This window comes from Erpetoichthys calabaricus, chromosome 10 (genome assembly GCF_900747795.2).
Source record: "Erpetoichthys calabaricus chromosome 10, fErpCal1.3, whole genome shotgun sequence".
NCBI classification, from domain to species: domain Eukaryota; kingdom Metazoa; phylum Chordata; class Cladistia; order Polypteriformes; family Polypteridae; genus Erpetoichthys; species Erpetoichthys calabaricus.
The window spans coordinates 104,031,086-104,050,263 of NC_041403.2; the positions used below are offsets into that span (position 1 = coordinate 104,031,086).

The 19,178-nt window shown below is 38.6% G+C and overlaps 1 long non-coding RNA gene across 3 annotated transcripts in view; it reads left to right on the forward strand.

The window, feature by feature from the left end:
* Nucleotides 1–19,178, forward strand: part of LOC114658556 (uncharacterized) — a 375,841-nt gene that overhangs the window by 179,682 nt on the left and 176,981 nt on the right. For 2 of the 3 annotated variants that reach the window (XR_007936099.1, XR_007936101.1), the window contains exon 2: nucleotides 15,516–17,129. This is a non-coding gene — a long non-coding RNA (uncharacterized LOC114658556). Of the gene's footprint in view, nucleotides 1–15,467; nucleotides 17,130–19,178 lie in introns of those variants that run through there. The other variant, XR_007936100.1, reaches the window with a different exon arrangement.

Consider the following 19,178-nt stretch of genomic DNA (forward strand, 5'->3'; position numbering starts at 1 on the left):
TGCCTAGCATTAAGGAGAAATATACTGTATTTGACATTAGTTAAGGAATAACTTGCAAATACTGTATAAACATTGGCATATTAATATGCAATGGCTTGTGACATCACTAACATGACAATGTGGTAAAGTGAACATTACTGGAGCATCATGTGAATCAGTGGCTCTCAAGTTCAGTCCTGGGCCTCGTGTGGCTGCAAAATTTTGTTCCAACCAGTTTGGGAATTAGTGAGTCATTTTTGCCTTTCATTGATCTGGTTGTTTACTTAGCTGTTTTTTTTTTTTTTATTTTTTTTATTATTTTGCATTCAGAAAGATGTATTTGTGTTAGCTTTACATCTATAGGAATCTAGCTGTGTTACCTGGCTTCACCTGGGAAATTTGGTAAGACAATGGCCCTTGCGTATAATGCTGTAGGTTAATCAGATGTATCAGAGGCACGGACAGACACAGGATGGACACCGGATGTATTGTCGCTGTATATACAGCATATAGAGATATATGAAGAAACATTTGCATTGTTTACCATATCTTTAGATGCTTAAGTAATTTTCTTTTTAATTGACAATGAAAGGCATAGCAGACACCATGGGCAAGTGATTCTGACTGCTGTTTTAGCGTTACCCACTTGTGCTTATTAGCAGTTAAAAACATAAATTACTAGATAATTGAAATGAAAAGTAAAGAAAGAATTCTTATGCACTTAAATCCCTACCTGATACAGTAAAGATTTGGCATTCCAGCTTATAATATTTGGATGTATTAAAAAACACACACACACACAAACTGGAAGATAATTCTTGTGTAATTAATGCTGGAGTCCAAATAAAATAAGAAAATGGTTAGAATGAAAACCTGCACTCACAGGAAGCTTCAAGGACTGAACTTGAGAATGACTAAACAGTAACAAGATATAACTTTTTAAATTCAATCCAAAATGCAAAGCCAACATTAAAATAAGATTACATATGTAAAAATAAATTTACATAACAAAAAAAAACAGATTTGAGGTAACAAAATTAATGCAAACTCTGTTAACTATGATAGCATCTTGTTAAACGCTAGATGCTAACACCATGTTCCTAACATTTATCTTACCCTTCAGCACTACAGCTGCTGCTTAATAAATCACTTACAATTTGTATTAATTTTTCATTGCTCTGATGAACTGTCACAGTACACAGACTACTGAACTGGCCAGTTCTACACTCTGAACCCAATGAGATCCGTCTCTCTGAGAAAGTCCAAATACTGTGTCACACACGTGTGCATGGGAGGCAGCTAAAGGGCTTGATTGAGAGTAATTCTGAACCAGACCGGGAGACGGTAGAGTGCACTGAATCTTTCTCTCGCTTTTCTGCAGACTGTTCACGGGAAATTCCGCCTGGCCCTGATGATGTCAGTTCTGGTTCCGACCCCTTTGATGCCATTTCCGTCTCCGAGCCTATGGACGAAGACCCTTCCAGTTCCGGCCCTACTGATGTCACTTCGTAGCCTGAACCTATAGATGAAGACCCTTCCGGTCCCGACCCCTTTGACGTCACTTCCTATACTGGCCTTTAAAAGCTGCCACCTTTCCTCTGTCCCCTCAGTTCTGTTTGGGACTATGATCTGTACTCTTCAGTTCATCAATTTATTCAATTTTGCAGCCAGGAAATAATATTCAGGGGGCTGACACAAACCTTGCTATGGCTCTTTGTCGAGTTTGTGACAACTGTAAATCACTATTTTTTTTAGTATCATTATACACATTTTTTTCATAGTTTGCATTATTTGGAACTCATAAGGGAATGATTTGAATTTATTTTGTTTTTCCATTTTATTAATTATGCAATACGAATAATGGATCATGTGACTGGAATCATCGCAGTTGTGAACATCCAGTATAAATATGGCCACAGCAGGAGTCAAGATTATTCTTCAGCTGAATAAAAAAACAAACATTATTTTGTGTTAGTTAGTTTCTATTGTAAGTAGGCAGTGTTAGGTTAGTTTCAATTTTGATCTTTTCAATGTTTTCTTTGCCTCTGATTTTTTTATTTGCTCCAGTGCCTTGTTTGCTTGATGTATTTTTGATCTCCTGGTTTTGTTCTTTTGCCTAGCACTGACTACAGTTCTGGTGCACATTATTATCTCCAGGTCCTTCATAACTCATAACAAATCTAGAGACTGTCTCATCACACTTATACATTGCTTCTCCTCTGGTGAGTGACTGAATTGTTTTCCTTTTTTTTCCAGATCCATATCTTTCAAATTTTCTTAATCTCTCCACTTCTCTCATCTTATCTCTGTGCCTTCCAGTTCCCATTTTCTTTTCTTCAATTAGATGGTTAGGTTAGGGTAGTGAAAGTTGGCCCAGGGTCTAGTAGGTTCACTTTACAATACTTTGTATTTTATTAGTGTTTAATCCTTATGCAGTACTGTATTTTTACAGAGCTCATAAACATAATGGGTTCATGCTGTGTCACTTACAATAAACTACAGCAGAAATCATTATACATTGCATACAGCAAGTAAACTCAATCAAAATGACTTTAACAATGCTACTAGTGTACAATTCATCAAGAAATTCAAAAGCAAAGCCAGAGTACACTTTCCAAAACTGCCTGATATACTGGCTGTGGTAAAAAATAAAAACAAATAAGAAAATGCATGCATGGCGTAACATCTAGGAATGTTCGAGCACTGTGCTGACATTGTAGCCTTCAATGGACGGAGTTTAGTAGGTAAGTTCTGCATCCTTTTCAGTCGGTTTCAGGTTTTCGAGGCTACAGATTATCTCACTAGCATTGGGCAAAAGGCAGAAAACACTCCTGGACATAACTCTAGTTATTCACAAGGACCAATCTTACACTCACATGAACACACAGACACACACACACACACCATATTCACACAGTGGCAATTAATATAGCCTAAATAAAAATAAATAGAAACTCTTTGTAATGAACTCCTTATTTGCTTGAACATGCCTGGCCATAGTAATTTTCATGAAATGAGACTTGTAAAGCTATTCAGCTAACACAAGTGAAAGGCAAACTTTATTACAGTGACAGACCATTATGGATATCAGGTTGAATGTGGCACTCTGATGGCTAAGTATAGGGAGGCTAGATTTTCAAAGACCCCATCCGGGACACTTGCATAGCATGTATACACATGCATAAAGTCCATCCTCACTTGTTTAATGCCTGCTTTACCTCATCATCAACACTGATGGTTCAGGGCACAGGTAAAGAAAAAGTAAAACTCTTTCGCAAATGAATATATATGATTCCACACCGTGCTTTAAAGTGGAAACAAAGGGCAATATTGTCAGTTTTTGTCTGCTTCTTGGTCATCTTGGCAATACTGTTTAAATTTGACACAAGTTCTTAATTAGAATTTGTGATCACACAGATGGGCTGCCTGTTAAGACCGATATTCTTTAGTTACTTATCAGTAAATTACAGTGAGAGTGAAATAAGGTATCATTATAATCTGAGATAATATAGCAGGGCGCTTGGTTTAGTGTAAGGGCACTGACTAAATGTTATTTACTTAGCACAGCGGCTTACACACCACAGGGTACTTCTTTCTTAAGTAAATAACGATTTGTTTTCCTTGCTTGTATTTTATATTTTTATGGTTATTAACATAATTTAACTTACCTATTACTGATTAAATCATCGGGAGGAGGAAGATACATGCAGTGGTAGTGAAGGTGATGTCTTACCCACGCATGCAGTCTACTGGTTTTTCATTAACTTGTGTTGAGGATCTATTCGCCATCAGTGGCATCTGTCAGAGGTGAAAAAAACGGAAAATATAAAAGTTGGTGTAATCGCTCTCAACGGTAAAACTGAAACAGCAAACTAATTTGTAGTGGAAATTGTTTTATCTGTTTCAAGACAGATGAGCTCACATATTTGTCAATGTATTTGGAAGGGAGAATTTGAAATTTTACAACTGTGCACAGCACGATCTGTTCAAGAAATCTCAACGAAAATTAAATTGTCTTGACAAATTTCCTAGAAGAATATGTTTGCAACATTTTGATAAAATCAGTCCACTGAGGGAGTGAGTTGTTTCATGTGCACAGACGGACAGACAGACAGGAAATATCACAATAGGTGCTTTGCATTACACGTAAAACGTACTTAAAAAGAAACATTTGCCATAATTCCCAAACAGGACACTTACAGCTCAAGCGTTTTTTGATGGAAATTATAGCCTTTCATCCTATTGGCATTCCAAGTTGTCCTGGGTTCCTGCTCCTCTAATATCTCAGCAGCGAATTCTAAAGTTTACAGTCTTCCTAATTGAAATTGAAGTTTCCTAAGAGAATGCCTGGAAAAGGTATATCTACTGGATGCCATTCATGAATTGTAAATTCCTTGTAGATTTCCATCCCAGCTTTCTTTGCAATTTAGACCCCTTAAAACAGGTATTGGCTGTGTTTCTGCTCTGTATCCAGATGATGCATCCTGTGGTAAGCAGTATGCTGGCTGTCCAACATTTTAAGCATGACTATTCATTTCAAAGACAAATGTTCCTGGGAAATCTGCCACAGGACAATTCATCAACGGATTTGTTTGACTGAAGATTATAGTTTAAGTTGGGTTGACTATAGAAAAAGGCAGCTTTTTAATTACTATTGAAACCAGCCAAGAAGATCCTCCTGTGTCCCCATCCCTCCCCTTCTTTTTTCTTGGTTCCAATATCAGCATTTTATAACGGTATAAATGTGGTATGTCCAACTAAAGAAACAAGGAAACACAAAAACAAAAGGCACAAAGTAAATTGGGTGACAACTGATGCATTTTGTAGCTCCCTGTGGTGATTTTTTCTTTTTTATACAAACTGCCTTCACTGTTTATATTCATGGTCAGTAAAGACCTTTATTTTTTACATTATCTCTAGATTAGAGATTTTAAACAGAGACACACACAGCATCTGCATCCTCAATCAAATACTCAGCGTTCACTATAAAAATGTGGAAAGCTCACTGTTGGACCGATTGCGGCTGTTGTAAAACTCATGGTACCTTCTTTTTTGTTGGCACATTATACTGCACAGCTGTGATAATGGGCAGAAGATCATAAATCTTCATACCGTCTGTTGACTCATGCTGTCTTCATACTGAAGAAATACAGTTTTCACACAGTATGAAATGCTATTGCTGGGATGGTAAATACCATGTGCGCTCTTAAAAATAAAAGAGATTGCAGTTATGACTTTGAATAAACTTATGGAATGTAATACATACACATTGTTTGTTACCTGTAGGATTTACTTAGTGTTGACTTTACTTTTTTGTTCTTAAAAGTGAAAGCATCATATAATGTATGCATTTAGCTAGCTGCAGTACCTATAAAAACTATTCACCTGCTTAGAAGTTTATATTGAATCTCAGTGGATCTCTACAAAGTGATCTGTTGTTTACAAATACACAACCAATAAAATGAGATAGACAGATAGTTATATATATAGATAGATAGATAGCATATTATCACCCCAAAACTCTAGACACAATTGCACTATAACAGTCCCAGTTCAATTAAAGTGTTTTTGTTTAAACAATACCTTCTGCACAACTCAGCTATACAGCACAACTCTTTCTTTTCTTTTCCTACAGCTCCACTACCTCCTCCACATCCAATTCCAACTCCTCCAGTGTCAAGTGGAGGGCTTTTAACTCCAGACCCGGGAGTACTAGCAGTGCTTAATCTAATGCCCAAGAAACAGTCCTTGTGCCATCAGTATCCAGCAGCTCACCTTGGTGTCCCTGACAGAACCCAGCAAGGCTGGCCCCTAGGACCACAGCTCCAATACTGCCCAGCAGGCAACTGTACTGGGGCTTACCATATGAGATGCTGCCACCCAGTGTACGGGGGAAATGTTCTGCTCATGGAAAGCAGTCACCTAATCAGAGTGTTCTGAGGTTGCAGGAACACTAACCCTAGTGTAGCTGCTGCTGCAGCATCTTCCTTTGCCCATGTCTTGACACAGCAGGGGAATATCACTGCTCCCCAGTTGTGCTTCATTTCACATGGCCTCCTGGCCAGGTAAGGGAGCACGATACCAGTTGGTCCATCACGATAGATAGATAGATAGATAGATAGATAGATAGATAGATAGATAGATAGATAGATAGATAGATAGATAGATAGATAGATAGTCATTCTTGTGTGTTTGATCTGAACTATTATTAAAATCTGTAAATCTGTAAATTAATGTGGCACTTAAATTTTGATTTTTCTTACATATACTTCATGGATTTGACACACAAGACAAAGTAGGTGCTGATCTTAAAACTGTAAAGTGCATGACCAGTACTCTGCATACCACTTATTGTTAGAAAGTAAAGGGGCAGTAGATGATGTTGGGGAATAATTAAATTAATTATGGATTCACCCTTCCTGTGCACTTGAAACAACTGTTAGCCTCTTATTTCAGAAAGTGTGTTCTTAAGGCTGTTGGTGTTGCAATAAATTTTTTGCATTATTGTTTACTGCATCTATGGGAATCACTTCTGCTTTAAAGTTTTCTCTTTGCAAAATCAACATTTAGCAAAGCAGATTATCCTGGCAATAAGTCTTGGATTTACAAAAGATTGAAGAAGTATCTCAATTACACTTTGAACCTTTCCTTGACATGTTTTATTTACAGCCTTCCCAGAAATGCCTGGATGGTATGGTCAGTGTGTTGTTGGAATACCACGGAGAGGCTGGGTAACTTCAGGGCTGCATTTTTCTCAATGATTCCTGACATATTTGAAATGTTGTTTCCTCCACTTGCCTTGGCATATGGTGGAAGATTCGATGTTATTACTTTAAGTGTCTGGTTAACTTTCTACACAGGTTTTGTGGTTTATATAGCACTCTGTGCCAAACCTCTATAAAGGGCACTATGAAATGAAATGTTTTACACTAAATATTTTAGTTTGTAATAATATAAGCCCCAGAAATGTTTGCCAAAGCTAAGCAATTTCTTTTTTAAGTCATACTACAAACAGAGAATTATAGAAAAGACAAAAACAATATGTAACATATTAATTGTGGAGTACCAATAATGTAATTAATGCAATAATAAAGAAAAGCTTTTAATATTGATTTAAACCAGACCTATATAATAAACAAAAACAAGTTTTCATATCAGGTGATATATAAGTAAATAATTGTTTCAAACCCAATGGAAAGGAGTCATTTATGGCTCCATAATAGGTTTGCATGTGGGGGTTATTAGAATTGGGGTAAAACCCCTATCGTTGATGATATACCGTGCATTCAGAAAGTATTCAGATCCCTTCACTTTCTGCAAACTTTATTGTTTTGTAGATTTAATTTTAAATAGATAACTTTGTCATTTATGCCCATCACTGAACACTCAATAACTCATAGCCTCAGAAAGGTTTTCAAACTTATTTAAAATGAAAAGCTAAAATCTCTCATTCATGTAAGTATTCAGGTCCCTAATTCACTACTTTGTAGAAGAAGTAATTATAATTTCAAGTTTTCTTGGGTTAGTTTCCATAAGCAATTCAAGCCTGGATTTAGGCAGTGTATGCCATTCTTCCTGGCAGACCCTCACAGGCTAGATTTGATAGGAAGCGTCTGTAAACTGCCATCTTCAGGTCTCTCCAAAATGTTCTGTGGAGTTTACATCTAGGCTTTGGCTGAGCCACTCAAGAACAATAAGAGGCTTGTCTTGAAATCACTCCAGCGTTGTCTTGGCAATATGGTTTTGGTCATTTCAGTGTTGAATGGTGAACAATCACCACAGGTTCTGGAATTTGGAGCAGGTTTTCTTCAAGGACCTCTTTATATTTGGCTGTATTCATCCTTCCCTCAGTTCTAACCAGTTACCTTGTCCCTGCTGCTGAGAAGCACCCTGATAGCATGATGCTCTCACCACCACGCTTTACCGGAGTGATGGTATTAGGCAGGTTATAACAGTGCCTGGTCTTCTCCAGACATATGCTTGGAGTTCTACCCAAAGCGTTCAAGTTTATGTTCTCACAGTTCTTTAATCTGTCATATGCCTTTTACTCAAGAGTGGCTTCAGTCTAGCCTTGTGTCTTAAATGTCTGATTGATTGAGTGCTGCTGAGATTGTGTTTCTCCTGGTAGGTTCTCCCAAGTTAGCAGAGAACTACTGAAGCTCTGTCATAGTGACCACTGGGTCCTTGGTCACCTCCCTGACCAAGGCTGTTCTTGCCTGGTTACCCAGTTTAGCCAGATGGCCAACTCTAGGAAAAGTCCTGGTGGTTCCAAACTTCTTCCCTTTCACAATTATTAAGGCCACTGTGCTCCTGGGAACACTCAAAGACTTTAGAAAGGCTTTTATACCTTTGCCCTGATCTATGTCTCACCACAATTTGATCACAGAGGTTTACAGAGAGTTCCTTGGACTAATTGGCTTGGCTTTTGTCTTTACATGCAGTGTGAATTGTGGGACCTCATATACACAAGTGTGTATGCCTTCTTAACCTATGTCTAGTCAAAGGTGGACTCCAATCCAGTTCTAGAAACATCTCATGGGTAATTAAATTAAAAAGGATGTACCTGACCACAATTTTGATCGACAACAGCAGAGGGTCTGACTACTTATATGAATGAGAAATTTAAATTTTTGATTTTTAATAAATTTGTCATTATGGGCCATTGAGTGTAGATTGATGGGCAAAAAGTGGCACATTTATTCATTTAAAACTTCATGTACAACATAATAAATTATTCTGACAGTGAAGAAGTCTGTTGCATCATGCCAGAGCAGAAAGGCATATCTGCACAAGTGTACAATGGTCCTTGGGGATTGTGAAGATGACTGAAGGTGGCATCCAACACCTGGTCAAATATGTCTGGAGACAAGGCTGTCCAAATAAAGGTGCTATTGAAATTCTTGGAATGTTACACCCGGTTATTGCTGGGCATTTTCCTGTTAGAAAATGGTGTGAGATCTCCTTAACATATCAGTAATACAGTCAAATTGTTACAGAAAGTCTCCGTAGGTGACTGGCTACTGTAGGCAATGGCACCTCACACCATGATACTCTCAGTTCTGGCAGTGTGTCATTCGAGATTGTGATCAGAACTGCATTATTTCCCAAATCACTATAAGAATTGTGTAAGAATCTTGTCAGCTTGATGACACTCCATGGCAACTGAGTCCCACAGCTTATGTTTTCGCTCTTAGGGTTTGTCCTGGCTCCACACTTTCCAACTTACTCACTAGGATGATTCCTGGGTTCAGGACTCTGAGACATTCCAGATTCTCAAACTCAATTTTAGTACATTGGATTATTATACCAACTTGGATGAAAATAGGACATTCAGAATAACAAGCTTATTCATCAATAAACCAAGATGTGAAGGTAGCTACAGTCCTAGTCTCCACCACACTAATTTATTTAATAGTCTATGGTTGTTTCTATGAAGAAAAATGTTCTAATATCTGTGAAAAATCTTCCCTTAACAAGTTTCCAACCATGTCTTCATGTTGTTGTTAAAGAATTTTTTTCAAAATACCAACTGGGATCCACTGCACTTATTCCCTTCATAAATTTAAACATTTAGATCAGGTCAGTTCTTGATCTCCACTTGCTTAAACTGAAAAGGTTTAACTCCTTCATTCTCCTCTCATAGCTCATATCTCTCAGTCCTGGAATCAGCCTAGTAGCTCTCATCTTGACTTTATTAATCCACTTGGATGTCCTTCTCATATTTGTACTTTCAAGTTTCAGACCCTCTATTGTTTATTCAAATCCAGCACTTCTACTTCCAATGTGTAGTTTTTCCATCCATCCATCCATCCATTTTCCAACCCGCTGAATCCGAACACAGGGTCACGGGGGTCTGCTGGAGCCAATCCCAGCCAACACAGGGCGCAAGGCAGGAACCATTCCCGGGCAGGGTGCCAACCCACCATAGGACACACACACACACACACACACACACTAGGGCCAATTTAGAATTGCCAATGCACCTAACCTGCATGTCTTTGGACTGTGGGAGGAAACCAGAGCACCAGAGGAAACCCACACAGACACAGGGAGAACATGCAAACTCCACACAGGGAGGACCTGGGAAGTGAACCCGGGTCTCCTAACTGCGAGGCAGCAGTGCTACCACTGCGCCACCATGCTGCCCGTATTTACATTTACTTATATTAAATTTTATACGTCACAAATCAGCACACACCTTTATGCTTTCCAAGACACTCTGTAACAGTTTAGCTGATTCTACAGTGTTTGCCCTTCCATGTAGTTTGACATCATCTGTAAGCTTAATCAGTTTGCTGAGTATATTCTTGTCAGGATAGTTTATGTTTTTTAAAAAGAGCAGGAGCCCCTGTACTGACTTCTGCAGGACACCATTTTTAACATCACCTAAGGTTCCCCTTACTGTATTTGAGTCAATTTTGTACACACCTACACACCACACCTTAAATTCCCACTCGTTTAAATTTGACACTGTAGTTCACACTGTTGAGTGTGAAAAGATAAAGCAATCTGTGACATGTGCAATATGGATGTGAAATTAACATTAATTTAGCTCTCTGGAATCCAGCTCTAAACATTCCACATGTATAACCAGTGAGACTTATTCCAGATTTTGTTAAGCATTACATCTTTTTTTTTAAGTTTCTTACAGATATGAAACAAATTAATTAAATGTAGGCAAAAAATTTTTTTAATGGAGGCTGTTTTGCAAATTTTAGGGAACTGCTTAGGTCAATAAATTATAATGCTGCCTGATGAAAACCGGAATTTGGCAGATGATTCAGTATTTTTTGAGAAAAGAAAAGAAAAAAAAGGAAAGAGAAGAGAAGAGAAGAAAAGAACTGTCCCAATTGGCAAGCAAGCAAGAAAGACTGAAAGGTATTCTCTTATTTTTAAAGTTATGCCTTCTTAAAAGAAAAAATATCTAACTGGAATAAACCTCTAAAGCCACTCCTGTGAATATATGTCCAAAGATGAACTAGAAGCATTCAGGAGTAATGGGCGGTCTTCATTTGAACAGCTTTAGCACTTTGGGTCTCCTGCTGCTTTGTTGCCCTTTTTATTCACTGCTGCAGACATTTTCAACAAAATGAAACAGTATTTCCAGAGTGGCTGCCAATTTAAACAATGTGCATTGCTTTCCCTTCTTTGTCATCTTTGTCTCTCACCTACTGTACTATCATCACTTTCACCAAAATATAACAACTGCTTTCTATGTAATTCAATATATTTTCCAAGGCATAAAGCTAGCAATGACTGGAAGGTCGGAAGTCAGAAATGACTTTCAGCACAAGCATATGAACAATAGTACACTGCTAAAAAACATGAACAAAGATCTGGAGTTTCTCAATTGGTCTAAGAGGGTTTGGGAACACCACATTATGCTTATGAACAGGCACAATTTTTAATTCATTATGTACTAAAAGCTTAAAGGGTCATTATTGTCACAATATAGAGTACAGTAAAATCCATACTTGAGTATGCTACGCAGCCATCACTAAAACAGATTTTAACAAAACCTAATACATGCCATCTTGGGCAATAAGAAAGACAGCTTTGAGTTGGGAGCACAGGGGGCTTGTTGTTAGTGCTTATTGCTGGCACATGAAAAAGTTTTGAAGAGGAGATAATGGAGAGGACAACTCTTTATTGCTTAGGGAGCAAGTATCCATAGTTTATAGATGACATCTCCTGCAATATAGTTACATACAAATTTACTTAAGTGTGTTGTGGATGATTGGAAGGGCACTCATCACGTCTACAAAGGTGACCCCTTTCATTCCCTGATAATAAAGAAAAAACAAAAGGAATGCTTTATGGCATTTATACAATAGAAAACATGGCAAACTAAAAGAGATCTTAGTCTTCTCATAATAGAAGTCAATCGGGTTGTCTTCATGAGCTGATCAAAACGTGGGTCTGATCTGAGATGCCATTTTCTTTGGCGTCCATTTTTTTATAGTCTTTTGGCCATTAGGGGTGAAATCAGCTGCCCTCAGTGGGCTTCTTTTCACTGCTGTTGATAGACAGAACAGGCATGAATGTTAGTGACTGTGCCCCCTCTCGCCCTAGGGTGGTATCACTTACCTCTGATAAGCCTGAAAGGTAGTCCTCTGACACGCATACGTGACAATGTATAAATATTCTGGATAGATAGATAGATATAAAACACAGTCATAGCTATATAATTAATGTATTAGTTGAATGCCTAAATATTGCTATTCTTGGGTGAATATTACTTATGAAACACATCTCAGATGTTTTCTCCTACGTCTATTGTTTTATTGCACAAAAACATTTGCCTTCTTGAGCCCTGCTAATAATTCTTTACACCACACTTGGATACAGTTTCCACAAATATGAAAAATTACTGAATAAGCAGCACAAACGAATCAGGAGATTTATGTGCCTTCAAATAAAAAGTACAAGGAATTTATGAGGGTCATAGGGCTGACAGAAATTGAATGGAATTTATTCATACAAACTAAACTGAGTATGAATTATTGGCTCTCGGATCTCAAGTGGTCTGCTTTCCTGTAGTGAAATATTTCAGTTTATATTTATTAAAGCTGGGCATATGCATTCAGGAATGAAGAAATAATGGCTTATCATGAAGCAAATCTATAGAAATATAATTAGAATAATATTTTTACTTCATATGCAATTTTTCATTGGACATTTGGGGCTACATTCTTTTTCTACTAGTAAAAAAATTAACTAGTCCTCATGCAGGAATTTTTAAAAATGTGTGATATTATAACAATGCAATGAAACCTTTTCTTCCCTTTAAAGATTTTTTTCTCAAATATACAGTAAATGTCTTAAAACATTTAAAGTATTTTATTATTTACTGTTAATTTATCTTAAAATTCTGCTTGGATTTATAACATCCAATTGTCAAACCCCTTAAGTTCATTCAAAAAGTATCATAAATGAAGTCTATCCCAACAATAGGAGCCAAGCCTGGATGGGATGCCAGTCAGTCACAGCCCACTCACTCAGGACCAATTTAGAGTTGCCAAGCTAATCAAATACAGATGTCTTGAGAAGTTGGAGAAAAATGAAAATACACTGAAGTGCCTTGTGCAGAGTGCATCTGATAGTCTTCTGCCTCTTGTGACACTGAACAGGATTAGGCAGGTCAGAAAATAAATGGATAGATACAGATTCAGAATAATAAAGGAAGTGCCAACTGAAATGATGCCACAATACCTATTTGACTTAGAACACCATTCTAAAGATGCTTCTAGTTAGACTAGACTACTATACTATAAATATATACTATACTATACTAGAATATACTACACTACACTACTAGACTATACTGAAATACTACTATACTGCAGTACAGTACTCCCTCGCTACTTCGCGGTTCACTTTTCGCGGATTCACGACTTCGCGGGTTTTTAAATACAAGTGATTGCCCGCCTATCGCGGAAGTTATGTTCCAGACCCATCAGCAACAGGAGAAAATCCGCGATATAGAAAGACCATATAAATAAACATTTTTATAGTTTAAGCCTTAAAATACCCATCCCACATGCTTTAAACACATGTAAACTTATAAAACACACTTTGTTAACACATATGATATGTGGATGTCGGGCTAAGGATATGAGTAACATCTCACTATTATAAAACATTTTAACTTCACGCAAGACAAGACAGTGAGACAGGAAAATTGGTGATGTACAGGCTTTTAAATTATTGACACGCAGAGCGACAAGCAGCACAAAGCCAGCACAAAGTCCACTTCTCCCTAGCGTTCATTCAGCTCCCCACCCCCTTGACAATGCGAAGTAGCAGGAGCGTACTGCGCCTCCGGGGAGGGGGGTTTGAGCGAACGTGCATTCAGCCCTCACACCCCCCCACACACACACTCCTCCTCCTCCTTCCGAACGCGCAGAGCGACAAGCAGGCATTTTGGCAGAAGCAGCACAAAGTCCATTTCTGCTCAGCATGAGTTCATCTGCCCCCCTTCACAAAGCGAATGCAGACACATTGACGTCTGATCGCTGCGTGCAGTGTGCAGTGTTGGTCTGCGGTGTTTAAGAATGCAGAAAGTGTTTAAGAGCATAGGAAGTGTTTATAAGAACGTGGGAAAGGTTAACAAGAGAGTGAGAAAGGTTTATAAGAGTGTGGGAAGGGTTTATAAAGCCTTAAAATATGTATAAATAATAAAATAAATATAGGTCGCTACTTCGCGGATTTTCACCTATCGCGGGGGGCTCTGGAACGTAACCCCCGCGATAGGTGAGGGATTACTGTATAGTAAATTTACCTATGTATAATTTCAACTTTTGGATCACAGAGATGTTAAATGACATGGATTCTTAACATGCTTGTCTACAAATAAATAAGCAAAAAGCAGGAATGATGTCAACATTCCAAAATTGCTAGGGTTGTCTTTGCAGGTCCAAGATGCTTTGTTTCTCTTTTAGTCAGCAGAGTCCCAACTAGAGCTATCTGAAACTTTGGGAAGTAAGTATGGTTCTTCTGTCACTGTTTCCTGGCTTCACCATTGAAGAAGTTGCAAGCTTTCAAAGCAAGTGCTCTCTGCTACCACCTTGGGGGGCATCTTTCAAGCCTCTACTGCCGCACTCTCACTCTTTTTGGTTCAAGGATCAATCACTATCAGCAGCACCAGCTGGGTTTTGAGCCTTTTAGTACCCTAATGAACATTCAAGGTTTTCTTTTCAGGGTACCCAAATACATCCTACTTGGGCACCTCATGGAGGATTCCCCATTTGGACACACTCATCAATGACAGTGTCAGTTGTCTACTTTTGATGAGCGGAAGTTCTCTCAGACTGTAAGTGTAGATGTCACTCTCTTTTACTATTGGACTTCCCTCCAGCCTTTTACATCTATAGTTTGGAGTGCCAGTCCCAATACACTCCAAGTTGTAACTTTAGATGTTCATTAGGTGGTCTGCTTATAAGTCCAAGAGCCAATCTTGAAAGAAATGGTGAGGTGACCTTTTCCTGTTATGCACCAAAAATCTGGAATAATTTACCAAGCTTTACTAATCTCTACTTTTCTCTACTTTCTTCTCCATTTCTTCTATGACATTTTTTTTGCACCACCACCACCACCTGTTCGAAGGACTGCACTGCTCAGCTACCTGTGACGTTGGAATGAAGGCAGATATGCCAGCTGTAAATGAGACCAACTCCATCGAATCCTGTCAGACAAAGCCTGAAAATAATGAAGAAGGACTTAAGAATGAATGAAGAAGATTGACTTTATGTTAGGTAGAATATCCAATGGGGGTTTTGGGGGGGCTCGGCAGCGTTTGGCCTTGGAACCCCTGCAGATTTGTTTTTTTCTTTAGCTTAACTGGAGTTTTTTTTTTTCTGTCTCTCACGGACATCTGACCTTATTATCAGAGTCATCTTTACTGCAATTAAAGATGCTACCCTTCTATTAATGATATATCTATGTTTTATAAAATCATATAGATTTATTTTTTCAAAGTATTGGGCGTGCTAATTGATAATATTCTTGACATAGTAAATTCGTCATTAGATACGGAGGTCTTCCCAGACTGTCTTAAGACTGCTGTAGTTAAACCCCTACTCAAGAAAAATAATCTTGACCCCTCTGCTTTTGAAAATTTTAGACCCATCTCTAACCTGCCTTTCTTAAGTAAAATTCTAGAGAAGGCAGTCATTATGCAGTTAAATGACCACCTCAATAAACATGTTATTCTTGATAAATTTCAGTGAGGTTTTAGAACAAATCACAGCACAGAAACTGCATTCGTTAAAGTAGTAAATGACTTGTGGGTAAATGCAGACAGAGGTCATTTATCTGTTCTCATCCTCTTAGATCTGAGTGCCGCATTTGACACCATTGATCACAATATTCTTAGAAATCACCTTAGTCAATGGGTGGGCCTCTCTGGCAGAGTCTTAAATTGGTTTGAATCCTACCTGGCAGGGAGAAAATTTTTTGTTAGTTGTGGTAATTACAACTGAAAGACACATGATATCCTATATGGTGTTCCACAAGACTCTATCCTGGGTCCGCTCCTTTTCTCAATCTACATGCTTCCGTTAGGTCAGATTATCTCAGGGCACAACGTGAGCTACCACAGCTATGCTGATGACACACAGCTGTATTTATCAATAGCACCTGATGACCCCGATTCTCTTGATTCACTAACACAATGTCTTACTTGTATTTCTGAATGGATGAATAGTAATTATCTCAAGCTAAATAAAGAGAAAACTGAAATTTTAGTGATTGGCAATAATGAATACACTGAGGTTATCAGAAATAAACTTGATGCATTAGGATTAAAAGTCAAGACAGAGGTAAAAAGCTTAGGGGTAACTTGACTGTAACCTGAATTTTAAATCGCATATTAATCAGATCACTAGGACAGCATTTTTTCACTTAAGAAACATAGCAAAAGTTAGACCTCTTATATCATTGAAAGATGCTGAGAAATTAGTTCACGCGTTTGTTTTCAGTCGACTAGATTACTGTAAAGCATTCCTCTCAGGACTACCCAAAAAAGACATAAATCATTTGCAACTAGTGCAGAATGCAGCTGCTAGAATCCTAACTAGGAAAAGAAAATCCGAGCACATTTCTCCAGTTTTGATGTCACTACACTGGTTACCTGTGTCATTCAGAATTGACTTTAAAATTCTGCTTATGATTTATAAAGCCTTAAATAATTTCACCCCATCCTATATATCGGAATGTCTGACATCTTATATTCCAAATCGTAACCTTAGATCCTCAAATGAGTGTCTCCTTAGAATTCCAAGAGCAAAACTTAAAAGAAGTGGTGAAGCAGCCTTCTGCTGTTATGCAACTAAAATCTGGAATAGCCTGCCAGTAGGAATTCGCCAGGCTAATACAGTGGAGCACTTTAAAAAACTACTGAAAACACATTACTTTAACATGGCCTTCTCATAACTTCACTTTAATTTAATCCTGATACTCTATATATTCAATTCATTATAATAACTATTCATGGTGGCTCTAAAATCCGTACTAACCCCTACTCTCTCTTCTGTTTCTTTTTCCGGTTTCTTTGTGGTGGCGGCCTGTGCCACCACCATCTACTCAAAGCACCATGATGTTCCAACATTGATGGATTAAAAGCCAGAAGTCTGCATTACCTTCATCATCGAGTCCTTCCGTGAGAACCCTAAATACAAAGAGGACTACAGTAATCCCTCGCTATATCGTGCTTCGACTTTAGCGACTCCACTCTATCGCTGATTTTATATGTAAGCATATTTAAATATATATCGCGGATTTTTTGCTGGTTCACGGATTTCTGCGGACAATGGGTCTTTTAATTTCTGGTACATGCTTCCTCAGTTGCTTTGCCCAGTTGATTTCATACAAGGGACGCTATTGGCAGATGGCTGAGAAGCTACCCAAGCAGAGCGCATATTACGTATTAAATAAAACTCCTCAAATATATTGTGAGCACAGGGGCTGTTCGCACCCCTAGAGGATACGGCCGCTCCTCAAAAAACGCTGAAAGATTACCTTCACATTGCTCCCTTCCTTGCTGGGCTTACATATGGTTGCTTTGTCAAGCGATATGCTTTCCGCACTGTGCTTCGCATACTTAAAAGATCAAACAGCACGTATTGATTTTTGATTGTTTGCTTTTCTCTCTCTCTCTTGCTGTGACATTCTCTGCTCCTGACGGAGGGGGTGTGAGCAGACGCTCGTCTAAAAATGCTTAAAGATTATCTTCACATTGCTCTCTTCTGTGCAGCTGCTTTGTCAAGCGACATGATTCCCGCACGGTGCTTCACATACTTAAAAGCTCGAAGGGCACGTATTGATTTTTGATTGTTTGTTTTTCTCAGTCTCTCTCACTCTCTCTGACATTCTCTGCTCCTGACAGAGGGGGTGTGAGCAGAGGGGCTATTCGCACACTGGCCTAGAGGATACGGACGCTCCTCTAAAAAATGCTGAAAGACTATCTTTACATTGTACATCCTTGCAGCTGCTTTGTCCAGCGGTGCTTCGCATACTTAAAAGCCAAACAGCCCTATTGATTTTTGATTGTTTGCTTTTCTTTCTCTCTCCGACATTATCTGCTCCTGATGCGCACTCCTTTGAAGAGGAAGATATGTTTGCATTCTTTTAATTGTGAGATGGAACTGTCATCTCTGTCTTGTCATGGAGCACAGTTTAAACTTTTGAAAAAGAGACAAATGTTTGTTTGCAGTGTTTGAATAACGTTCCTGTCTCTCTACAACCTCGTGTGTTTCTGTGCAAATCTGTGACCCAAGCATGACAATATACAAATAACCATATAAACATATGGTTTCTACTTCGCGGATTTTCACCTTTCGTGGGGGGTTCTGGAACGCAACCCCCGCGATCGAGGAGGGATTACTGTATTTCATTTAAGTGAGGTAGAATGTCCAGAGGGGGCTGGGCGGTCTCGTGGCCTGGAACCCCTGCAGATTTTATTTTTTTCTCTTCAGCCGTCTGGAGTTTTTTTTTGTTTTTTCTGTCCCCCCTGGCCATCGGACCTTACTCTTACTCTATGTTAATTAATATTGTCTTATTTTAATTTCTTACTTTTCTTCATTATGTAAAGCACTTTGAGCTACATTTTTGTATGAAAATGTGCTATATAAATAAATGTTGTTGTTATTATTTATTTACTATTCTTTGTTACATATTGATCACTATTATTATCTAATTTTATTTGTTTTTTTCTTTTCTTTGACAGCTTGTAAAGCACTTTGAGCTACAGTACATTCTTTGCATGTATGTATGTGTGTAGAAATAAATGTTATTGTTGTTGTCTTCGGTCAAATTCACACCCACCCTGTCCTTTTATCAATATAAACTGGGAGAGCGTTCATGCATACAGTATGTGATTGTGACCTGTGAAAGGCTAGAATCCCTTCATGGGCTGATTTCTGCTTTGCACTTGATGCTACTGAAAAGGGTTTAGCTTTTGGTTTGGATGATGTAGCATGCAGCTGGGGCCCTTGCCTGGCCAGGACGCCTCCATGCTGGTAGGACTGGGGGAACAAGTGTGGCCAAAGCGTTACTTCCCTTGGGACACTAGATGGCAGCCCCCCTGGGCTGCAGCAGTGCCTCGGACTCCCGCTGGGCTTCATGGGAGTTGGAGCTTGGTGCAGCCCTGTTGGGATCTACAGGCGCCACCAGGGAGTACTGCAGCAGGAGCTTCTGAGCCC